This window comes from Molothrus ater, chromosome 18, assembly GCF_012460135.2.
Source record: "Molothrus ater isolate BHLD 08-10-18 breed brown headed cowbird chromosome 18, BPBGC_Mater_1.1, whole genome shotgun sequence".
Taxonomy (NCBI): domain Eukaryota; kingdom Metazoa; phylum Chordata; class Aves; order Passeriformes; family Icteridae; genus Molothrus; species Molothrus ater.
In genome coordinates, this window is record NC_050495.2 from 5,143,777 (window position 1) to 5,155,292 (window position 11,516).

At 52.3% G+C, this 11,516-nt stretch overlaps 1 long non-coding RNA gene across 1 annotated transcript; it reads left to right on the plus strand.

The window, feature by feature from the left end:
• The first annotated feature begins 8,062 nt into the window (after positions 1 to 8,062).
• Positions 8,063 to 9,034, plus strand: LOC118693136 (uncharacterized). The gene is made up of 2 exons (XR_004981224.1): positions 8,063 to 8,167; positions 8,788 to 9,034. It is a non-coding gene; the product is annotated as an uncharacterized LOC118693136 (long non-coding RNA).
• Positions 9,035 to 11,516: the final 2,482 nt, after the last annotated feature.

An 11,516-nucleotide genomic window follows, 5' to 3' on the forward strand; every position in this document is an offset into this window, starting at 1 on the left:
AAACAGCCTCCAAAGCAGCTCAGACGCGGCGCCGGTGCCCACGGGTGCGAGTGCCCGCTGTCAGCAGCGCTCTGCCCACGGTCCCGGGGGAGGTCCCACACATCCTGCGGGATCCGGGACCTGCTGGGACCCCTCAGGCTCTCGTTAGGACCACAGCGGGTCCATTTGCCTCCAGCACAGCCCCTCCGTGTTCGCCTGCAGCAGCCCTGGGAGAGCTCCGCGCTGCCAGGCTCGTTCCGAGCAGGGAAGGGATTTGTGCGACGCGCAGAGATGCTGTATTCACAGCGATGCTAGCGCTGACTTCCCTAAAATATCCTGACATGGATCCCTCCGAACAATCTGCTACATCACGGCGAAGCTGCAGCCGAGCGGAACGGGGGAGCGAGCGCGTCTCTGAGCGTGTGGCCCAGCGTGGCTCCAAAAATGTCGGGATTCGCCTGCAGATTTCAACCCTCTCTCACAGGGAATGGCCACGGAGATCACCGCCAGCGGCTGCAGTGTTTAGCAAAGCCATTAGTTAGCCCGGCTTATTTCGGAGCTCTGCAACACTTACGTCACTGAGGACCCACTTCCCCTGTTCCCTGCCCTGATTTCTTAAAAGGAAATTCTGGAGAGCCCGCGGTAGCAGCGGGTCCTGAAGGGAGCGGGATGGAGGCACAGCCCCTGGGGTCGGGGTGCAGCAGGAGAAACCTGGGAACTGCCTCTGACACCGGCGTTAACTCAAAACAACGGGAAAGAAAACCAGGAAAGGCTGGGAAAGCTTCTCAGAAGTGCCTGCAAATGGCGCCTGTCCAGCTCCCCAAAAGTCAGGAGAGGTTCTTCAGCAACGCTCTTCCCACACTGGGAGGATGTCTCCCTCCAAGTCCTATTTTTCCCCCCAAAATACATTTCATTGTTTTTCCCTACTCCTGCTTGGCAGCCCGTGGGATAACAGCTCTCCGTATATAGTCTCACACCATAAAAATGCACACAAACCGAAGCATTTTCATGTCAGGTTTTCCTAATCCCTTTCTAGCTCCTGACTAATCCTGCCCAGCCCAGCCCCTGCCGTGCCACAGCTCCCTCTGAGATTGTGCCACAGATTTGCACAGATGACTCTGTTTGATTGGCACTCGATGGTATAGACAGTCCCCTATTGAACCCTGCTTCCAGCACAAATCCATGGGAAGGGTTTTGCTCATCAAAACGTCTTCCTGTCTGTCCTTAAGCCACAGCCGAGGTGGCCATTTTCCTTATCCATCACATGCGCTCTGCGTCGTTCCAGGTCTTTGATGAATGATTCTCTGGATAATGTATTTCATCCCACCAAGCCCGTGTATGTACTGGGAAAAGAAAACTGGAGAGATTTCACATCAACTAAACAAGCATCTTTGGTGTCAAGTGTCTGTGTTTTTGCATAAGCACCCACCAGTTCTCCTCGGTCTCCCTCTGAATGAGATCCCCGCACGGATGAATATTCATGAGAATTAAATGGGAGAGCTGTGATTTTCAGCAAAGGAAACTTTCCTGCTGGAGGAGGAATGTACTTTTCGCTGATGCTTCTCTAGCGTGTGCTCAGCCTCAGGTGACACCTTCCACGCTCCGGGGACAGCGTTAGGGAAGGCACTCGCTGCTGGCACAGAGCCTGGCTCCGAGCCACGATCCATCCCATCCCAGTGCTCCCCGACAAGGCAAAAGGTGCAGGGCTGTGCTGGCCCTGCCCTCCGTGGAGCCCTGTGACCTTAAACCAAACCAAATCCGGACGGGTTATTTTTAACGTGTGGTTGCAGGACAGCCCCTGGGCTCCAAAACCCGCATTCTAATCGAGAGAGTTTTCTGCCTTGCTCTGGGTTGGATTTGGATGCTCAGCCCATTCCAGTCGATGCCATCCGTTTTCCCTCCTGCATCTCCCTGTGGCTGGAGCTGCACAGACGGCGGGGCCCGCGCTGCTGGCGGTGTCGTTACTGCTGTCACACGCCCGTCACTGACAGGCGCTGGGAGCCTGATGTTCCACCACTCCTTGCCCAGCTCTCCACATCTCCGCTCGGAATTGCAGGACCTTTGTTTTCCAGCTGCGGCTGCGGCTGCCGTTGTGGTTTGATTGCAGGAGGATGCGCGATTTAGCCGGTGGAGAGTGAATAATTTGGCACGGAGCATTCCTTGTTATTCCGTCGAGCAGTCTGTGTGTCAATCGATGGGGTAACAATTATGATCAATGTCAACAGGAAAAAACAAACCCCCACCATTAAGCAAGCACAAATGTGCACAGGCACAAAGCGGCCTCGCTGCTGCCTTGCTGTGGCTGCCACAGCCGGTTCCCTGCCTGGGGGAGCACCCAGTGCCCGCAGGGGAGGGATGGGACACCATCACAGACCCGGCTCCTCTTTTGCCAGGCCCTTCCTGACGCTTTGGAACCGAATTGCTGAGATTTGGAGTTTGATTTGCAGGTTTGGAGTCTGCCAATTCACGCTGAGTGCGCTCCCGGGCAGAGGCTGGGCTGGCTCCAGGGCTGGGGGCATCGGGCACCAGCTCATCCCACAGCAGTGCCAGAGCAGGCAGGGCCAAAGCCTCTGTGACCCTTCCGAAGAACTGAGCTGCGACCTGCTCTGCCTTTTTTACACTTGAGCTCCAGTGCCTGAGGCAGGGCCAGTGTGTCAACAGGCTGGAAAACCTGTGGGGTGCGTGGTCCTGGCAGGACAAAGGTACCAGAAGGGCTGCTGAGCCCAGGCTGGTACTGGTGTCTGGCTTTTGAATGTCAGCTCATGACCTCTCTGCAGGTGCCTACAGTGGCCAGATCCCTTCCCAGCTTCTCCAAGATGTCCTGGTGAGCAGGCAGTGCTGGCAGAGCCGGTCCTTCAGCCACAGGGATGGGAGAGGGCTGCAGCACAGTGCCCGGCCAGGCTGGCATTCCCAACAGGAGCATGCCTGGCATGGGCTGGCAGCACCTCCTGTCATTAATGCAGCTCAGCCACACCTGAGGTGCCACTCTGGCGAGATGCAAGAGCATTCCAGAGGAATGCTTGATGCCCTGTGTCACTCACTGCCAGGGATAACGCTCCTCGCTGCTGTCACACCGCGTGTGTAGGATGTTGAATTAAACAGTGGGTCTTTTGATGCTGCTGAAGGAACTGTTGCATTAATTATCCATAGAATTTGCACATGCAGCTTGCAGAGTGGAAAAGGAGCATTTCCCCCAGACTGATGCACATTTGAATCTCAGCCCCCTCCCTCTGAATCGCCCCTCACCACACTGGGCCCTTCCAAAGGCACTCTAAGATTGTTTATTGATGAACCAAACCTTGGAAGGGTGATGTCTTTGCCAGGGGTTATTTTTACTACCCTGTTAGTTAAGGCTGAGAGTATTATTTTACATGCCAATGAATAATTTACCTGCCATTATAAAACTTACTCAGAAACAATCCTCAGCACGGGCTGGCGTTACCTGCGTGGCTCAAGGATGGAACAGGCTGGATGCAGGAGCCCAGGTGTGCAGCAGGTACCCTGGAAAGCTGCCATGGAAGGAAGGTCCTAAATGGCTGCATAAAATAAAATGTCCCCAGCACTGGTTTCCACGAGCTGTGGCTGCATCTCCAAATTTATAGCTCAGAAAAAAAGAATAATTGCGAGACCACATTTTTCACTTGTGCTTTTCCTGAGATCTCTATTTTCCCCTTGGATTCTCCACACCTCCTGATTATTTATAGCATACCAGAACTCCAGCCTTATAAAATACCATGCATGACTTCTCCTTGCTCTCAGTGCTCGGGGAGACCAGGCACTATTGGTAAAAGATTTAACTCATTAATAGAGAGAAGCTGGAACAAAGCTCCGTAATTCAGTATTGCCTTCCCCAGCCTGATGGTGTTTATTTAGAAAGCAGCAAAGACACAGGCATGTGGGGCTATAAATCAGCAGAAAATCAATGCTAACATGTAAATAAATTGCAAATCAGCTGAGAAATTGGTTTCATTTTGAGACGATAAAGCATATTTCTCCTGTACTTATTTTATAAGGTGCCCCTTAAGAATTGTAATATTTCTGTGTGGTAATGATAAACATTAGTGAGTTGCTTTAGAAATGAAAAAATGGCAACCCTGTGGGGATTTGAAAAACATATGCACTTCAAATTTGAAAATCCAATTTAACTGTCCATTATATGGAGAATAAAAAAAGGTAAGGATAGGATAATTTTGCAGTTACACAGCATTTGACTAAATCTGATTCAGGGATGACAGCTACACTTTAAAAGCTACATGTCTGAATGTAAGGAGACAGCAAATCATTTATTTATGATTGTAATCTAGCTCCTGTCTAACAAGTTAACAACTGTGCAGTGCTCCCTGAGTGGAGGCAGCCTGTGTAGGCTTGTCAGTTAGCACTTTTAAAAACACTTTTCATAGAATTTTGGTTTAAAAAAAAATAAAATAAAATAAAAGAGACAAAAGAGAGTCCCTGTCAGATTTACCAAAACAAGCAGATGTTAAAATTGCAAAAGTTTGAAGAAACAAATCCTGCTCCTAATTCAATGCAAAGCACCTTGTGCAAAGGGTACACGACAGCCAGAGAGGCCGATGCAGGGGTCTGGTTGTTTGTGCATCCTGAACATGGCAGCAACCTCGTGTTTTGTTGGAAGTGTCACATTTTTGACACCAAAGGCTTGGCTCCTGCATCCCTGTCTGTGGCATTTTGCAGTTTCTGGTGCCCATAACTCTCTCTGCCCCTGTTCCCACACGCCCTGCCCTGGTACCAGCTGTGCCTCAGAGCAGGCACAGCTGCCCAAGCACAGCAAGCTCAGAGCCATGGGATTGTGGCTATAGCTGTTTGAGGTGAGGTGTTGATGTCAGAGTTTTAAGGCAACCAAATCACCTGAACGGTTATAAAAAGCAGGAAACCAGGAGTATTTGCCCAGCAGCTCAAGTGGGATATAACTAACCTAATTCTGATATTATACATTCTTCCATTTTAAATGAATGGGAACATCATGCTAATCCAATTCCACCCCCTGCCATGGGCAGGGACAGCTTCCCCTAGACCAAATTGCTCCAAGCCCCATCCAACCTGGCCTTGAACACTTCCATGGATGGGGCCTCCTCTTGACATGAAAATTCTGGAAAGTGATTAATGCAACCAGTTTCTATGAAGAGTGAGAGGGAAGAGATGGTGGAGCTGCTGTGTATGGCCACCAGCTGGAGAACTGGGACAAACAGGGGACAAGCAGTGTGGTGTTGGAAGGCTGGGCAGGGGCAGATGAAAGTCAGGGCATACAAATGCAAAATCCTGAGCTCTGAGAGGTTTGTAGAAATGGAAATCTCATCTTCATGAGCACAGAGGACTTTGTACTGAGGGCCAGCACCCAGGAGTGAAAATTGAAGGCTGCAACAAATGACTCTGTGGAAACACTAGTTCTGCATCCAGTAGTTACCAACCAAATATTGGGAATAATTGAGGGGGAAAGTAGGGATTGAAGAAAGAGCACTGTGGTGTTACTGACATCCGTGTGGCAGCCTTACCCTGAACCCTGCATTGTTCTGTTCCCAATCCATGACACAAAACCAGCAATAGATGTGAGAAAGGTCCAGAGAGGGGCCCAGGGATGAGTGAGGATAAAGTCAGGATTCCCTGGGGTGAGGCTTTTCAGCCTGGGAAGGGACACAACAGAAATCTGTAAACCCAGGACAGGGAACAAGGATTAGCTGATGCTTCGAGGGCTCTGAGGGGGCTGGCAGAGGTTGAACCCAGCAGGAAGGAGGCTGCTCTCAGATCCTTCACCAAGACTGCGCAAGGTAAAATTTACATGGGTTCAAGAAGTTACCGGACAAATTAATGTCAGAAAAATCCATCATACATCCATACACAGACATTATTTCTGCCTCTGAAGGATCTTGAGCCATAAATTGCTGGAGGTTAATAGAGTGCTTGATGAAGTATCATTGTTCTCTTGCTCTGTGCTTGTGCTCTCCAGTGGGTGTTCGCCTGGGATGAGCCACTCTGGCTATTTTTATGCTCTTAACATGTTCTTTTACCAGTTGGAGCAGGATCTAATGCTCAATATAAATCAAACCTGCTGGTTTGATGTGCCTTGCCTGGGCCTCCTTGGAGCCTGTGGTTTCAGAGGGGTCTAGGCTGTACCTGTTGCACTCCAACGCCAGCACATCCCCAGAGGTGCCATTGTCCTGCTCCCATGGGCTGTCCCTGTCCTGAGGGGTGACAGCAGCACTTCCAGCCACTGTGGGTGTGCTGCCCACCCCACTTCAGCCACTGTGTCAGCTCGTCAAGGTTCACTGGCAGGCTGTATCCTTATCCTCGACCGGGACAAGTCCTGAGGTGCTCTGGGTCCTGCAGAGCTGTCCCAGAGGTGCAGGGGGTGTGGGAGGTATCCGAGAGGTGTGGAAGGTGGGAAGGGGATGCAGGAGGTGTGGAGGTGAGGAGGGGATGCGGAGGGGATGCAGGGGCTGTCCCGCAGGTACAGGGGGGTGTGGGAGGTGTCTAAGAGGTGCAGGAGGTGTGGAAGGTGTGGAGGGGATGCAGGGGCTGTCCCGCAGGTACAGGGGGGTGTGGGAGGTGTGCAGGAGGTGTGGAAGGTGCGGAGGGGGTGCAGAGGGGATGCAGGAGCTGTCCCGCAGGTGCAGGGGGGTGTGGGAGATGTCTAAGAGGTGCAGGAGGTGTGGAAGGTGCGGAGGGGATGCGGGGGCTGTCCCGCAGGTGCAGGGGGGTGTAAGAGGTGTCTAAGAGGTGCAGGAGGTGTGGAAGGTGTGGAGGGGATGCGGGGGCTGTCCCGCAGGTGCAGGGGGGTGTGGGAGGTGTCTAAGAGGTGCAGGAGGTGTGGAAGGTGCGGAGGGGATGCGGGGGCTGTCCCGCAGGTGCAGGGGGTCAGGGAAGGTACGGAGAGCTGCGGGAGCGGTGCAGGGGGGGCTGGAGGGGGCGGGCAGCAGCAGGAGCCGGTTTGTTTATTGTGCGTGAGAATCACAAGCGACTAAAAGCGAAGGGAGAAAGTTTGAGCTGGTGGTTGTCAGATAGTATCACCCTCACACCCGCCGGGAATGCTAATGAGTGTCAGCAAACACTGGGAGTCTCTGCCTGTTTATTTACCCGGGATTGGGTCAGTGGCTGAAAATACACAGTTTTGCTTTTGCAGATAAAATAATTCTTTTCTGATAGAAAAGGCCGGGTTTGTAATTCAGGATTTTCCCGGTTTTGATGTAGGGCGAGAAATGGAACTGTGGAGCCTCGGTGGTTCAGGGGAAGCTCGGCTGCTTTTAAATGGTATTCTGCAGATAAGAAGACACTTAAAATACACTTTGGAAATAGCCATCAGCAGGGTGTTTTGGGAAAACCGGCAGTGGAAGAGTCAGGGCTGTTCACTCTCGCTGGCCACCCTCTGAACTGATTATTCTACTATTGGAAATGAATGCCAGGAGTGTTATTTAAATTAGATTAAAAGTAGAAGTGGTTTAGATAGTGTAGGTGTGTGCCCCACTCTTTTCTCTTTAAGAGAGAGAAGGAAATTTCAGAAATCCGTGTTTAATTAGGATTGCTGAGGTCTGGGGTAATTGCAGTTCCTCCATCCCCCCCGTGTCTTCACGCTTCCAGTGTTTCAGAAAAGAACAAAAAAAAAAAAAAAAAAAAAAAAAAAAAAAAAAAAAGTGTGATTACTGTGTTTCTGTACACAAACCATTGGTTGCTGTCGTGTCACCAAGTGGAGGGGACATGTCCCCGTTGGTGATCACACATCGGAGAGGCTGGAGATGTCCCCGTGGCTGAGTGACAGCCTGGCTCAGGGATCAGCCCCTCCGGCTGGGCCGGGCTGGGCCGGGCTGGGCTCGGCAGCAGAGCCAGGAGGCCGTGGAGAACGGCACTGTCAGAGCAGGCAGCAATCTGTGGGGTCTCCAGAACCTTATCATCCATGCGAGTCAACAACTGTGCTAAATTGAAATTGTAGAGTTGATTAAACGACGTATTTAAGGCCCCATAAAAGAAAGCAAAGGCAGGCAGGGAGGGAGCGGCGTGCGGGGGGCGGCGGGTGGGGAGGGTTTATCTCACCGCGAGCAGCAGGCTCAGCCACTGATCTAATCAAATTATTCAGCATTAAAAAACTGCCAAGGCATTCCAGTGCTGCAGCTTCCAGAGGCCCAGCTGGGATCAAATGCTAATCAACATCTCCACGATATTTATTCCCACTGTCAGTCTGGTACGTGTTTGTTTTCCGAGCGCTGCATACTAAACTGAAAGATCAAGATGAATCGGTGGAGATGGGAGATGATGAGCAGCCAGGCTAAACACTGGGAAAAACACCGGCTACTGGGAAATGGGGACAGAGGGAGATGGTTGGAGGGAGATTGTTGGGTGGAAATGGTTGGATGGAGATGCTTGGAGGGTGATGGTTGGAGGGAGATGCTTGGAGGGCGATGGTTGGTGGGAGATGGTTGGATGGAGATGCTTGGAGGGCGATGGTTGGAGGGCGATGGTTGGAGGGCGATGGTTGGAGGGAGATGCTTGGAGGGCGATGGATGGTGGGAGATGGTTGGAGGGAGATGCTTGGAGGGCGATGGTTGGAGGGAGATGCTTGGAGGGCGATGGTTGGTGGGAGATGGTTGGATGGAGATGCTTGGAGGGCGATGGATGGAGATGCTTGGAGGGCGATGGTTGGAGGGCGATGGTTGGATGCAGATGCTTGGAGGGAGATGCTTGGAGGGAGATGCTTGGAGGGAGATGCGCAGCAGCCGGGATGCACCCACTGCTGGCGGGAGCACCGTGCTGCCACCACGGCCTCACAGCTCTCACACCCAGCGGCTGCTGCTGCTCCACCAGAGCCCCTTCTGTCGTGACAGCACCAGCGACTGCTCCTGCAGCACGTGTGGAGGGGACAGCGCCCAGCGACACGGGACGGCCACACTGCACCCTGCCCCTCGAAGGCCGCCTGCCTGACCAGCAAGGTCCTCCTTAAGCACTAGCCACCTGGAGCGCTGGGAGATTAATTAATTTCCTTTTTGTTTTTCAGGGTTTCATTTTTAAATTACAGTCTTCCCTCCTCTCTAATAAATACTCAACAATTAAAGCTTTTTTTTTTCCCTGACATGCGATTCCAACATCTCAGTGTCCCACCCTCCTGTCACCTTCCCTGCCATAAACAGATTCGTAAAAACTGCTTTTGACGCCCCAGCTGCCATTAGCCACTTAAAATCCCATAATTATCATCCTATCATGGGCCTGTTAACGAGCAGTAAAAATAAGGCCATTGAATATGGTAATTTATTCGTAAATTAGCCTAATGAGAATAGGTTTCAGACACTGTTTACTTTCTAGCTGCCTGTTTCGGTGCGGTGCAGGCAGCCTGCGCGGGGCTGCGGAGCCGGGTGGCAGCGCGGGAGCCTCAGCCTGGGTGGCAGACGCAGCTCCCGCGCCGGTGGGCACAGCCCTGCTCCCCGGCCGGCCCTGCTCCCACCCTGCCCAGCCTGCCCTGCCTCTGCTGCCACCGTGTCCCCACCACCGATGTCCCCAGAGCTGTCCCCTGGGGTCTGTCCCAGGGCAGGCTTCTGCTGACCGCCGCAAGCTGCACCTGCATTGCAAGACTTGAGGGAAAACTCCAGGATAAATGTGAGAAATGTGAATAAATGCAGCAGAACCGTCCAGTGCCATCACCCTGCGAGGAAAAGGAGCAGGAGCTGGGCAGGATGGTGGGAGGAGATGGGAATAGGCTGTTGTCTTCCTCCTTCTCCTCCTCCTCCTCCTTAGCCTCCCTGTGGCCAATTAAGAAGGATTGGATGTGTTGTTGTTAGCAGCTCTCACGGGGCTATTTCAACAGTGGGATCCCACTTTTGGGTTTTTCTCTGGGAAGGTACCATCACCTTTGCACATACATTAAGGGTAAAGCCTCTTTTGTGGCCAGCCATCACAGCCACCGCCTGCTGCTCCAGATCCAAATGAAAGGAGGAAGAAGAGCCCCAAACTGACTCTGCTTTGAATTCAGCACTGACAGGTCTGAGCACTCCAGCACCTGGGCGGCTTATTTTTTCCAAGCTCTGTCTTTGCAAACAGTTATTCTCAGGCAGTGGAGTGGTAATAAACCCCTGAGTGAATGAGGATGAGAGGTCCTTTCAGGGAAGAGGTGAAGAGCTCTTGACTATGAGCCTTTCACCCTCTAGAGTATTTTCATTCCTAGGCTGGCTAAAAGCCAGGAAATAAATCTGCAAGGCCGGAGCGTCTTGGCTGCATCTCTGAGGAGCTGGAGCCGGCAGCACCTTGGGCACTGGCACCCAGCCCTCCCCCTGTGCCCCAGTGAGGCTCAGGGCAGGTCTCTCCCACTCAGTGAGACACAGGCTGTGCTGGGGAGCAGCCTGGTGCAGTAAGGAACACCTGCAGGGGAAGGCTCAGGTGTGCACACGCAGCCACCAGCTGGGGGACAGTGAGACGATGGTGCTGAGGGGACTTGAACACCAAGGACACACTACAGGACCCTGCATCCCCAGGTGCAGTGCTTTCTTCCCAAAAGAGTCCGTTCTTGGCCCAAAACAGGGACACTCAGAGACCAGCTGCATGTGTGGTCACTCTGATGGGGAGCTCAGAGCTGGAGGGATCCCTGGGGACCAGACACTCCCCCATGGCCAGCCCCAGCTCCCATGTACTGGTGGGGACTGTAAAAATCACATGGTCCAAAAACAGGGGCCTGATGTCACAGCAAAAGCCCAGAATTCATCATTCTGTGGAGAGTTCTAATTGGTTTCCAGTGACCAATTCCTGCATGGTGCAGGAGGATGAGGTGATAATAAAGTCTCTGTCATGGTTCTGGCTGCCCCTGGTGGCTCCTCTTGCCAGGCAGGAGCTCCCCTAACCACCCTCCGTGCTGGCTGCACTCCTGCCTTTCCATTCCCTAATTTAATTACAGCTTGTTTCTTTACTAATTATAATGCTCAAATCAGAGCAGAGCTTAAGGCCACTGTTAGAAGGGAGCCTGGTGACTGTCTCCTTTTTGCTAAGATGGGCCCATTATCATTTCCCTTCCTTCTGATGGAGATTATAAACACTTTGTGTCAAACCACTTCCCAGCAGTTCTCACAGTGTGAAAACGATTGAGGTCAGGGGATGCACACAACCTACCCATCAACTCAAGTATATTCCTCAAACCCTGACATGCAGCGAGCTGCAGGGAGGTCACCTCTGTGAGAAACAAACCTTGCAGCCACCCAGCGAGTCCCAAATTGCAGTGTTGGGAAATAATCCTGTGGAACACGCCGAAAATTGCTCCCCAGGTAATAAACAGTGAACAACAGCAGCCACCTGCACCCAGCACCCAAAGGAGCAGGATCATAGGAAAGAAGTTAACCTGTCAGTGGGTTGTAATGAAGGGGGCAGGTCCCACAGCTGGGCAGGAGAGACTTCCCAGCGTTTGACATTTGGGAGAGCAAGGCTGGAGGAGTGGTGAGGAGACAAAGGGCACAGCAGCAGGAGCAGCAGGTGTCTGCTGGGCTGGAAAACCCTTGGGGGCTCTCCCCATCTCCTCATCCTGCTTGTGCATCCTCTGCTTTGCTATTTGTGTTTGA